This window comes from Protopterus annectens, chromosome 9.part0, assembly GCF_019279795.1.
Source record: "Protopterus annectens isolate FY-2018-M chromosome 9.part0, PAN1.0, whole genome shotgun sequence".
NCBI lineage: Eukaryota > Metazoa > Chordata > Ceratodontiformes > Protopteridae > Protopterus > Protopterus annectens.
Window position 1 is genome coordinate 1,394,074,772 of NC_056743.1, and position 13,947 is coordinate 1,394,088,718.

Here is a 13,947-nt window from a genome sequence, read left to right on the forward strand (position 1 = left end):
GTGCCAATCCTGTTCCCCCCATACATACATAGGAAATAGCATACATAGAAAAGTAGGAGAGAATGGAAATCAGAGAGAAATATGAAAGGGGAACCATTCCTCCCAGGGAAACAGACCCTTATTAGTAGGGTGACACAGTGGTGCAGCAGTTAGCATTGTCGCCCAACAGCAAGAGTGTCGCTCTCCTACTTTGGAAACAATAAAAGAGTCTTCGTGGGTTCAGTTCAAACTGCTTTATACAAACACATCAGGATAGAAGTTTACTGACTTTAACTTAAATAACTTACATACAAACTAACTACTGTAATCATATATGCTCACTCTCAGGCTGTACTCTTAAAATGGCACTGGAAATAGCACATGCCCAGTATTTATATGTGCACACTCAGTCCTTGAGATGCGTCTTAAAGACACAACACATACACTCTGATCTTCATCCTCCCTCTTTGAGAACTAGATCATACAACATTATGAATCTATTTGGTATGCAGTTATTACAAGTAGTTCTTTGTCATGTAATTATACAAGCCTAGGTATATATATATATATATATATATATATATATATATATATATATATATATATATATATATATATATATATATATTTATAGTTATGTCCATGCTGCTGCGTATTTCACACTGGGTCTGGATATTCAACCATATTGTGTGACATAAAACTGGGAATTTGGTTTAGCAACTGGAGCTGTCTTTACAGAATGTTCAACCTTGAAAGTATTTGGAACATCTTCAGGAATGGCAGTAGTGGTTGAAACACACTCTGGAATGGGAACATCTGGTTCACTCTGAGATCTAGAGTCTGTATCACAGGAACAATGCTGTGATGATGATTCTGGTACAGGAAGAAGATGCCTGCAATTTCTCCTGTACTCCACACCCTCAGATTTTACAAGGTAGGATCTTGGCTAGGCACATATGCCTGTAACTTGATCAATCTGGTCGAAACCTTTTGCTGTTTGTATTCTCACTGTCTCGACTTCCCTCATTGGATGAAGAAATCTGCTTGATTTATCATAAATGGACTTCTGGATAGAATGCTTCTGGAATAATTGAGCCTTGATGGTTTTGTTGTTCTTAGTTATAAGTCTCAATAAACTGGAACTAATAGGTAGTGTAGTTCTTGTTTGCCTGGAAAGAAGTCTTTGAGCAGGTGAGCCAAGAATATCATCATGGGGTAAGTGTCTGAGATTAAGCAAATTCAGAAAGACATTAGTATTGTCATGCTTTGACCTTTCAAGTAATCGCTTTGCATTCTGCACTGCACGTTCATCTAGACCATTTGACTGTGGATATTCAGGACTGCTAGTGACATGCACAAAGTCCCATTCTTTTGCAAATTTCTGAAACAACTGGCTAGAAAATTGAGTACCATTGTCAGAAATAACTTTGTGCAGACTACCATGGACTGAGAAATAATGTTTCAACTTAGTAACAACAGTAGTGGATGTTAAATTAGGTGGTAAGTCAATCTCAAGCCAATTCGTATAAGAGTCTACCAATACCAAGTAGTGTTGATTATTCCACTTGAAGATATCAGTGGCTATGGTTGACCAAGGTAGTTCAGTAACTGGACTTAGCTGAAGTAGTTCTATTTGCAAATGCAGTCTAGTACTATTGCCTACTGAACAAGAAGAAAGTACGTTATCAATGTATTTCAATAATGAAAGCCAAAATACTAGATCTGTCACTCCCCTGTTAGTGGATGCGGAACCTGGGTGACCACCATGCAAAATCTGGATGTACTCATGTTGTAAGGAAGCAAGAACAACAATTTTAGGACCTTTGAAAATAATGCATCTTCCACCAACATCTCATCTCTGTAAGGAAAATAGGTTTGCACTTTAGGTGGTACACTAGATTGCTTTGACAGCCATCCAACATTAATATAGTGATTGAGCGTTCGTAAAATTGAATCAGTCTGTGTGATCTCTTAACTCATCAAATCTAGTGGTAGAAAAATTATGCACTGCCATCACAGCAAAGTCAAAATTCTCTGCATCAAGCTGTTCCGTTGTATTTCTGGACAATCTAATTAAGGTATCAGCCAGACAGAGTAGTTTGCCTTTCATGTAGACCATTCTGAAGTTGTACATCTGCAATTTGAGCATCATTCTTTGCAACCTTGCTGGAGCAGAATGCATTAGACTTCATTAGAATAGTAACTAGAGGTTGGTGGTCAGTTTCAGTCTGAATAGCTTGACCATAAATATAATCATGAAACTTGGAACATGCAAATACTATTGCCAAAAGTTCTTTCTCAAATTGAGCATACTGAATCTAAGTTTGGGTAAGTGTTCTAGATGCATAGGCTACTGGTCTGCCTTCTTGAAGAATAACAGTGCCAAGACCAAATTTTGAAGCATCACAAAAACACATAACTGGTTTGTTCACATCACAGCATTTTAATGTAGGTGGGGTGGCAATTTTCCGCTTGAGATCTTCAAATGCCTTCTGATGTTGTTCTAATCATGACCATGCAACATTTTTTAGCATTATCTCTCTTAAAGGTGCTGTCAACTCACCGAAGTTTGGTATAAACTTGCCTAAAGAGTTGACCATGCTGAAGAAACATTGTAGATCTTGAATATTGTCTGGTGCTGACATCTCAAAAATAGCTGCTTGCTTGGTGGTTCTCAAGTCTGTACTGGTAAACAAATGACCCCCGGTTCTTCTCATGGCTGTTATGCATCCTGCCTCATAATCCCATACTTTCACTCTCCAACCTTCACTGCCAAATTGTTTTGTTTACCAGCCCTGCCCTCCTGAACATCCAAGACCAATCTCAGATACCAGTCACACCCTGTGTGTCTCTCTCCCCAACAAGAAAAGTCTAACTCCTTCCAGAAGTGAACTCTAAGGATTAAAAGAAACTCTCCAACCTTCACTGCCAAATTGTTTTCTTTACCAGCCCTGCCCTCCTGGACATCCAAGACCAATCTCAGATACCATTCACACCCTGTGTGTCTCTCTCCCCAACAAGAAAAGTCTAACTCCTTCCAGAAGTGAACTCTTAGGATTAAAAGAAAGTATGTAAATAGATGTACTATCTCCATTAATTTAAGTTTGATTATGCTCCACCACTTGCCAGGTACTACTATAGGATCTCGACCAGAATAGCCAGCAACCATACCCCTTTCACCGGGACCCCACCTCACCTGCCTTATCTTATCCTTCCAATTCCTATTGTTTGAGCTTCTCTCTGCCTTTTAACTTTCAACCTATATTGATTCTGATAATTTTACATTCTCAAATATAACACTCCCCTCCCCACACCAATACCTGCCTTATCTTGGTCTCCCACTTCTTATCTTCTGAATTTCTCTCTGCCACTTACCTTTCCACCTCCTACAGTGGTTCCATTTACTACACTTACAGGATTAAAAGAAAAAGTACAGTGGAAAGGCACTCTAGAATCACCAAGAAAACAGTCAAAAAGTGCCTGTAGCGTAGAGTAAAACGCCAAGGTAGTTTTCCAAGCTACAGGCTACACTTACAGGATTGTCCACTAGATGGCAGTCTTTATCCATCCATAGCCTCTCTCCCTTCCCTCTTCTTCGCTCGCTATATTCATAAAAGCTAGATTCTCTGCTCACTCCATTACAACCCCCTTGTTACCAGTTCCTAATTACCCCTGAATTTCTCTCATACCCTTTCCCTTATGACTTTATCTTTAGCATCCCTCTACCCACTGCTTACCTTCCTCCATACTCACCTTCCACTACACTGATCGTTTTTTCACTGTCCTGCTTTTCTCCTTCCTTGGTCTACCCACTCCGTTCGCCTACAGGCTCACTGCACTCCTATCCTACCCTGCCCCCAAATCCCAGCAGCTCAACACTTATAACTACCTCACCACACCCACCATGTCCAACAGCCAATCCAAATTAGGTAACACCATTCAGCCAATCCAGTTTAGCCACCACACCACTACCTAGTCCTCCCTTCTTAACTTCTCTCAAAAACAGTCCAGCCCCACAAACCTTCAACACCACAAACTATTTATCTTACAAACCAAAAAACTTTCACCCAATAACCAATAAATTACCTCCAACTTAACTTCACTGTACCTTCATATAAACCAAAATAATGCCCCTAAAAACTCAAACCATACTAACACAAATACTACTGCTAACAACCTTACTTTTACTAAACTATCTGACTCAATCAAAATATATCAACCACTCCTCCCAATTCCATACCACTATATCATCCATCACAAATGTTACAAACAACTCTATCCGCATATGTCCTTGTCTTTTTCACTTCAACTCCACTATGCTCTTCCCCTATAAAGTCCTAACTACAAATAGGACACTAAACCACTCTACTCAAATACCTCTAAACTCACCCTTTTCATTTACTATACCCAACTAAGAAAATATCTCTCCCAACATCATATCTCAATCCTTCTCTCTGGTGACATACACCCAAATCTTGGTCCCTCTTCCTCTCCTGACTTATCTTCCCACCCCCATCCCCCTCCTGCAACTAGGAAATCCCTCACATGCTCTGCCCTTAATACTCAAAGCCTCTGTAATAAAATACCAAACCTTCATGGCTGTCTACTGCACAGTCAGCCAGACATTCTCTCCATCTCAGAAACTTGGCTCAAGCCTCACATAAAAGACTCAGAACTCCTACCCCCTAACTACCGCATACTGAGAAATGACAGAACCAAAAAAAAGGAGGTAGTGTTACACTCCTATACTCTGCTTCCCTCCTAGTCATCCCTATAGCAAACCCTTCCCTAATTTCAATAAAACAGAAGCTATACCAGCCCTTCTCCACCTAAACAAATATAAACATATATTTGTCCTCACCCTCTATATCCCCCCCCAGTGACAATATCTCAGTCCTAGAAGACATTCTCTCCTGGGTCTCCACTAACATCACCCAAGAAACCATTATACTGGGTGATTTTAACATAGACTGGGTCACAATCCAATCCCCTACTAATTCCCTCAACATTAATTTATATAAGTTCACGCAGTTAATCAATTCTATCACCAGACCCTTAAAGAATTCCACTACTGGAAGTATCATAGACTGGATTCTAGTATCCCATCCTTAAAACATCTCTGACAGTGGCATTCTCCCAGACCCACTAGCTGACCATTTCCCCATTTTTGCCCACCGTCTCCCCTCTTCTGTGCAACATACACACCTTAACTACCTCTCGCGCCTTAAAACACTTCAATCCAGAAACTTTCACTAACATACTAAAAAACACCAATTGGAACCCACTAAAAACCCTCCCCCTAGACAATGCTCTATCCTACTTTAACAATACTTTTATAAACCTACTTAACTCCTTAGCCACACACATAACTAAGCATACTAAAAGTAAACCAGTACCTTGGCTAACTAAAAACACACTAGCTGCCATGCGACTCCATGGGAAAACCTGGGCACTATACCAAAAAATAAAAAATAACACTACCCTTACTGAATATAAAAGACTATGAAACAAGGTTAAAAAACGTATTGCTTCTGACTGTAAGGCATACTTCTCTACCCTCCAAACCAACCATACTACCAATCCCAAACATTTCTGGAAGGGATTCTCAGTCCTCCTCAACCCAGGCAAAGCTGAAAACCATAGTCCTGACCCAGACTTAGCAACCGAATTTAACTCCTTTTTTCATAGACTCCAGTAGCAAACTAACATCAACCTTTCCCAACAACATAGGCACTCACCCTCAACCTACACCTATTCCTTCCTCCCTAAACACCCCATGCCCCCTACCACCACCATTCTCCATCAGTCCCATCTCCATATCAACTATAAAAAAATTCTCCTAAAATTAAAACCCGTCTCAAATGCCCCTGACGAAATCCCCTCCTATTTCTTAAAAGCAGCTTTTGAAGCAATAGCCCTCCCCATCAGCATACTAATTAACCGTTCTATCTTAGAAGGACAAGTCCCCCAACTATGGAAGAAAGCCTTCATTATCCCTCTCCATAAAGGCGGCAATAACTATGACATAACTAACTTTCTCCCTATCGTGATTCTGTCCCCTATTTCTAAACTACTCGAAACGTGTGTCCACCAGCAACTCTTACCCTATCTCATTAATAACCAACTTCTAACACCAACACAACATGGTTTTCATCCTGGCCATAGTACCTCTACTGTCCTCCTCTCATTCCTTGAATCAGTAAATAAAGCCCATGATTCTGGCCACTTCGTATCCACTCTCCTCCTAGACCTCTCCAAGGCATTTGACACAATTTCCCACAACCTGCTCCTTACCAAACTCACTAAACTAAATTTGTCCCTTTCCACTACCCAGTGGTTCTCAAGCTATCTCACCCACAGGCAGCAAGCAGTCAAATGGAGCAAGGCTTCCTCTCCCTTCCTCAATACATCCACAAGCATCCCCCAAGGATCTTTTCTAGGTCCCCTATTATTTAATATATTCATAAATGATTTTCACCATGCCATCCCAACCTCCACCCTCCTTCAATACGCCAATGATTCTACTATAATCTGTAGTTCCCCCTCTATTACCACTCTTACCTACATTACACAAGCAGCTTTCTCCTCTACTGAACAGTGGATGCTTGATAACCATCTGGCCCTGAATGCTACAAAAACAAACGTATGCTATTCTACTCATCTAAAAACTCTCTCCTAGATAAACAATCCTTTACAATTAACAGCAAAAAACAATACTTCCCTAGAAGTAGTCTCCGATGCAAAATTATTAGGAATAATCATAGATGACCAACTGAAATTTGACAAGCATCTTCAAGTTAACAAAACCCATAAAAAGCTAGGTATGCTTTACCGGCATAGTTGCTTTATCTCTCCCTCTACTAGAGTCACACTAGCTAATACTTACCTGATCCCATCTCTACTATATGGTGCAACTATCCTTACCATCTTGCAATCCTCCCTTAAAGCAAAACTCTCATCTTGCTACAATAAAATAACCAAATTTGCCACAGGTCACAGAGCCTCATCTCACCATTGCCTTTCCCTTCATCAACTAGGCTGGCTTGAGCTACCCAACTTCCTCAGTCACACCCAACTTATTCAAGCTCATAAACTGATCCACAACCCATCTCTCTGTCCATCCTGAGCAAATACCTTTGAAATGCATAACCCTGACAGACTCTTAAGATCAAATTCTCACAACTTAATTAAACTGCACAAACCCTCACATCCAGCTGGAAATCAACTGATGTCCTTCTCACTAGCATGCCTCTGGAACTCTCTTCCAGCCTCCATCTGCACTACAAACAGTCTCTCCTTGTTCAAAACCTCTCTTCACTCATACCTAACCTCACAATGGATATGCTCATGCTCCCACCCTACCTAATATTTACTACACTTTCTTCCTAATCTTCCAACCCTCCTGTAGACCCATTAATGCCTATCTTACTTCTATAACACTAGAAACACTAAAGCGAGTTAAACTGGCATTTTTTTTTGTTACTCCTTATAACAAATACTGCCCACTATTAATCCAGATGTTTGTTCTAAGTGACAATCTTTGATGAAACTCATTGTAAATACCCATTTTCCTCGGACATATTTTTTCTTAGTTACTGTATTAATGCATAATTATGTTTTTAATGTGTGGCAAATGTGTTTTTAATGTGTACTTTAAATTTGTTCCTACTTTGTATTATGTAATCAACCTTCTGGAGCTTTTCTCCCCAGGACTCCATTGAAAATGGGCCATTCGTGGCCCAATGGACTATCCTGGTAAACAAACTGCAAATAAATAAATAAATATGTAACTTCTGGTAGGCTGAATTTACACTTCAGAGGGTTGAGCTTCAAGTTTACTTCACGTGCTCTGTCTAGAACTCTCTTTAGGTTTCTGTCATGCTGTGCTTCACCATTGTCTCCAACCATTAAATCATCTCCTATTATGGCACAAGGATAACCCGAAACAAATTTGCTTCATTGCATGCTGGAAGACTTCACTTGCAGAATTTATTCCAAATGGCATCCTTTGAAATCTGTATTTGCCAAACAGGGTACCAAAAGTGGTTAGTAATGAAGATTTGTGATCAAGCATCACTTTCCAAAATTAACTTTTTGCATCAAAGAGAGAAAAAACAGTGGCATTCGGTATTAAGGCTGCGATCTCTTCGACTGTGTGCATTGGATGATGTGGTCTCTTCAATGCCTTGTTCAAATCTATTGAGTCAATGCATATTCTGATTACGTCTGAGCCTTTTTTGTGAGCTGCTACCATAGTTGACACCCATTCAGTTGGTTCTGTAACAGGACAAATTACACATTGCTGCACCATTTTATCCAGCTGAGCCTTAACTTTATCTTACATAGTTGTCGGAACTCTTCTTGCTGGTCTGACTACTGGAGTGACCTCTGGGTCTAACTTCATGGAATACACAACTAGAAGTTTGCCCAACTTGTCATCGAAAACATCAGCATACTCTGAGAAAATGGCTTTAGAAAAATTGGAACTAGGATATGCACTTATGTGATGAACTTCTTTAGTAAAAGAAAGCAGATTCATTCTCAAACTGTCTTTAAGACCCAGTAATGTTTGTACTGGTCTTTGGACTACATAGAGTAACAAGTTGTAACAGTTCTTGGCCGAATAACATAAAAGCATCACTGAATCTTCGGTTTGAATTTCTTCACCTCCATAAACAACAAGTTTCGCACTACTGGCCACATTGAGTTGCTCATTAGTTCTCACTTTAGCAAATGTATCTGCTGATATAACATTGCACTTTGAACCAGTGTATACTTTAAGCTCTGTGAATTTACCATTGATCTGGACTGTACAAAACACTTTGCTTTTTGCCAATACATTCACTGCATCAACTCTCCTACCAATTACTAATACACCATCTACATAGAAAGTTGACTGCTGCAACTCTACTTCATCAACCTGCATTGTGTGACCTTTCTTTACAACTGTGTGGGGTTTACTTGATTTGCAAAATTTTTGAAAATGGTTCCATTTGTGACATTGCTGACCGAATGCTAAGCATTTCTCTCTTTTAGACTCATGACTGGCAACACAATTGCAACGGATAACAATAAAGCTGGACTTGGGTTTTTCTGATTCATGCTTGTACTGCACTGAGCATGGTCCTTTAACTGAATTAGTCTTAGAACTAGCTGGAAAAGTAAGTGGTTTCCCTGGTTAGCCATCATGGGTTGTGGCTGCCATGTACGTAGGCCTACTTCTGTTTGCCACGTGTTGCATACTATTTACATTTGCTCTGGAGCCTACTGAAACCATGCTCTTGTCACTTGCAAGAATTCTTGTGTGTTTTTCTGTCACTTCATGGATCTGACAAATCTCAATGGCTTTACTCAACATTAAATCACTTTCATGAAGTAACATCTTTCTTGCAGCAGCACTATTAATAGCACACGAGCCTTACCTTTATTAACTCATCTTTAAGTCACCAAACTGACACATTTTGGCTTTATTTCTCAGGTCAGTTATATAAACTGCAAAAGTTTCCACTGGTTTCTGATATCTCGTGTAAAACAAATGTCTCTAGTATAATATTTGTCCGGTGTTTACACATTACAAACACTCAGAGTCTTCCCTTGATTCAGCCTGTACAACAATATGATAGTTTTCACCTTTTTCCTCATACACTGCTGGTGCATACACAAATGAACGCTTTCTTTTTATGACCTCTGACCCAGCAAAGTTTAGCAAAATGAATGCCTTGGTGTATGCATCTTTATCTGAATAAACTGGTTGTATAAGAATATCATACTCTTGCTCAAATATTCTCCAATTCTCTGCAATATTCTGATCAAATACAAGTGGTAAGGGCTTTTGAAATCTATCTGCCATATTAACACATACCAGTGAAGGGTTTTGCAAATAAGCATGAACACATACACATATGCCAGGATATTATGCCAGTATTTGTAACTTTGCCCAATATCACAATAAGCCTCTGTGTAACTGAACTTTGCAAAATAAGTCTCTTGGGCACTGCAATACTCTTGAAATTACTGTATTGCAAGAAATCACCTCATCAGTATAAGGAACATAAATAACTGCACAATGTGACTGAACTGGGCAAGAGAAGCTCGGTGTCAATAACATTTCGAAGTAATGGCACTTTGTGAGTGAACTGTACACAGTACACTAAAATTTCCCCAAAATGGTGGTACCTTTCTAGGCACTTCTTTACAGTACAAGAAAAACTCTGTAATGGCGGCACTTTGAGAATAAGCACACCCAGCACAAGAAACTTTTCAAAATGGCTATGCATTGACTACTTCACAAAATAGTTGCACTTTGCACACAAATAAACTCTTCAAAATAAATGCACAGTAATAAACACACACTGTAAGCACTTTTACATACTTTGAGTTACTTAGAATAACTCTAGTTATACCCTTGATAAATACGAAGCTGTAGTTATGCCAAAACACAGCACTTTGCCAAAACATGCAGTCGCCTTGCTTTATTTATGCTTAATGTGCCGTTTTTGCCTTATTTTATTCATTTTGCTTCTTTAATCTCTTTTCATGCCCATTGTACTTTGATTGTGCTCATTTTACTCTAAACTTGCCTGTTTTGCCTTAAACACACTCGTTTTGCCTTTACACATGCTCATTTTACTTTTCTGATAATCATTTCATCAAACACCTTTACTTTAAGCATTTCCCTTAGTTTATAAACCTTTTGTGCCTGCCGCTTATTTAATAATATGTTTTGTGCCCTTGTAGTGCCCCATTTTGTGCTTTTTATGAAATAAGTAGTCTGTGTGTATTCTCATTACCTTTGCTTCTTTTCTGACTCTATTTTGTGCTTGTTTCTCTTAGTTTACCTTCAGTGTCACGACTCTGAATCTTATTCTCTGCCATCCCGGTTTTGACATCATGTCACTCTCCTACTTTGGACACAATAGAAGAGTCTTTATGGGTTCAGTTCAAACAGCTTTATTATACATAAACACATCACAATAAAAGTTTACTGACTTTAACTTAAGTAACTTATATACAAACTAACTACTGCAATCATACATGCTCACTCTCTGGCTGTACTCTCAAAATGGCACTGGAAATAGCATGTGCCCGGTATTTATATGTGCACACTCAGTCCTTGATATGTGTCTTAAAGGCACAGCACATACACTCTGATCTACAAAGAGGTTCTCTGGTTCAATTCTTGGCTGGGGTGCCTTCTGTGTGGAATGTGGATGTCTTTTCTGCATTCACATGGGTTTCCTCCGGGTGTTCTGGTTTCCTCCTACATTCCAAAGACATGCATCTGGAGCATTTCTCCCTGGGCCTCTGCTGAAAAAGGGCTCTGTCCCAGTTGGACTTTCCCATTAAACAAATGTTAAATAAATAAATAAATAAATAAATAAATAAAATAAAAAATAATATATAGAAAATAAGACAGTGAAAATTAGTGGGTGAAGGCTGTGGATGCGACAGAGGAAAAAGCAAGGGTGGACAGACAAATATACAACCGACTCAGTCAATTAGGGTAAGTAGATACAAAAAGGTGAGGAAGAGATTAGATGGACACATAGATTTAAAAAATGGACAAGAAATGATGGTGGCAAGGGGTTGGAAAATGAATAAGGAATAGAGAATGAGACATATGGGATGGAAATCAGAAAAATGCAGATAGGTAGGCCCTGCCACGGCTATATCAGGATGTCTCAGAAGGCAGCAAAACCAAGCATCAGTCATCTGGGTGGCTGAAGTTTAGGGATGGTTGTACCCTTGGTAGCCCAATGAGTTGGGCCTAAGAATATGCAAGCTACAACAGAAAGGGCTTCCACATTGCTAAGGTTAAATTATTTGCCTCACAGTTTCCACTGTTCCTCAGCAGCCAATAGCCTTCCCACATGATTCTGGGAGATAAGGGCAGAATACCCTGGATCCCTTTTACATGAAGAGCTTTCACCTCATCCTGAGAAGAGATCATGGAAGTCACTAATGACAGGTCACCTTTATCAAGTGAATTATCATCTTTTGCTTGGAGTCAGTCTCAGCTGTTTCTGTTGACCAAATACCAGAGGCTTCAGGTGGTGCAGACCTAGGTGAACATGGCCTCACCTACTCTTCTGCAACCAGACAAGCAGAAGGATGATACAACTGAAAAATGGTTACACATATATGATATAATAAATGTCTCAGCTGTACAATGAACTAGCACAGACATCACACACATTCTACGGCTATAACAGTAGCTCCCATCTTCTGTGACATACAGACATGTTAAGCTGTTACTCCTTTGCTGCTAGAAAACAAAATATATAGTCCTAAGTATAACTGCAATACAGTTGAGAAAGTAGAAGACAGTAGTAATGAAAAAAAAAATGGATGCAGCATATGCCTGTTTCTCTCCCTGTCTCTCTCTCCCTAACACTTTCCTCGTACTGTTGACATACTACTGTAGTGATACCAGTACTGCTCATCAGAATGGATATTAGTAGCATCACACACTAGGATCATCAAACTGTCACATTAGGCACTGTTCAAAAGTGTCTTTGCAGGGAGAACAAGAAAATCGTACTCTCTTTGGCATACCAAACTAGAGTTTTGCATTCCACAGTGCCTGAAGTAACCATAGACACTTACTCAGATCCATGTGAGTAGCAAAGCTGTAGGTCTGTGTGCACAGACACACATTAGTGGATCACCTTTGATACAGTGCAGTACTGCACCATGATGGTATGGGTGTACACAGCCACATGCATGAGCATATCTTGATAGCATAATGCATGATAGGGTTCATAGGTAGTTTGTAAGCATGCAGTCAAGGAGACCATTGAGGAGCTTAGCCCAATTTCTCCATTGCCGCAGAGCATCATCTGGTAAAATGACTTGCTCAGTGTCACACAACAGACAACTGGAGGCTCAGGGAATCAAACTCTGGACAAGAGGAATTTATTTCTCTGCATTAACTACTAGACTATGGCAGCAGTTCCAAAATAGTGGCACCAGACAGCTTCATTAGCATAGTTGCCATGTTAATTAGGCCTTCATAGCATTGTACAAAACACTGGTACAACTTTCACTGTACCACGGTGTAGTAGATGAATTACTTTCAGCTTTACAGAGTTAGGGAAGAAGTTCTGCCTGGTAAAGTACCTAAGCAAGAAGAACAAACTCTGTAATGAATGTTACACTGAGACAGATATTTTGTTTTACATATTAGTGGAAAACATGGCACTGCACTGCACTTCACTTCACTGCAATGTCTTCCTGTGGGTGTTGTGGAGGGATGGGACCATATAGAATGAAAATCTTGTGAAGGGCATTCTGCTGGTGGGTGAATTTCAAGGTCTGCTTGTTAAGGCATGGCTACCGTATGTAATTGCATGGTGGGTGCTTAGCACTAATTGCATCTGATCAACAGGTACATAACGGGAGTGGCTATAGCCATGGCTACAGTATAGAAATGAGTAAAGCCTGTTCATAACAGTAGCTATGGCTGATAAACAGGGTCATAAAGGGGGTTCTGTGGCCATAGATAAGGACATCGCACTCCAAATCTTAGTCAATCACTGGCTGACACACAGAAAATTTCACCAGCCAGGAGAATCAAGTGCTACTACTGCTGTCCCGCACACATGATATGTGCCTCTTGAGCAAAGATGCTGAAGACAGGCAGTATCATGATCATGTATGAGATGGACTAATACAGGAGATTAATGCTGTTGGAGGCCATCATATGTTTCTGTAGCAGGTATGATGAAGTGTTACTGATACAACACTACAAGCATTGTAACAGAAAGATCCACCACAGAGGATGTATCACCAAAAAATGAAATGTGTCTCTGAGGCTAAGGAGTTTTTTCAGCTCCCAAGCTGCATGCCTCTCAACATGCAGACATTGAAAATAGGTACAAGGGTCCTTGAAAAGTACAAACATCCAGCCAAAAATATGTATATCTGATTAGCATAAAATTTAAATGCCAAATAGCACATAACTCTTCC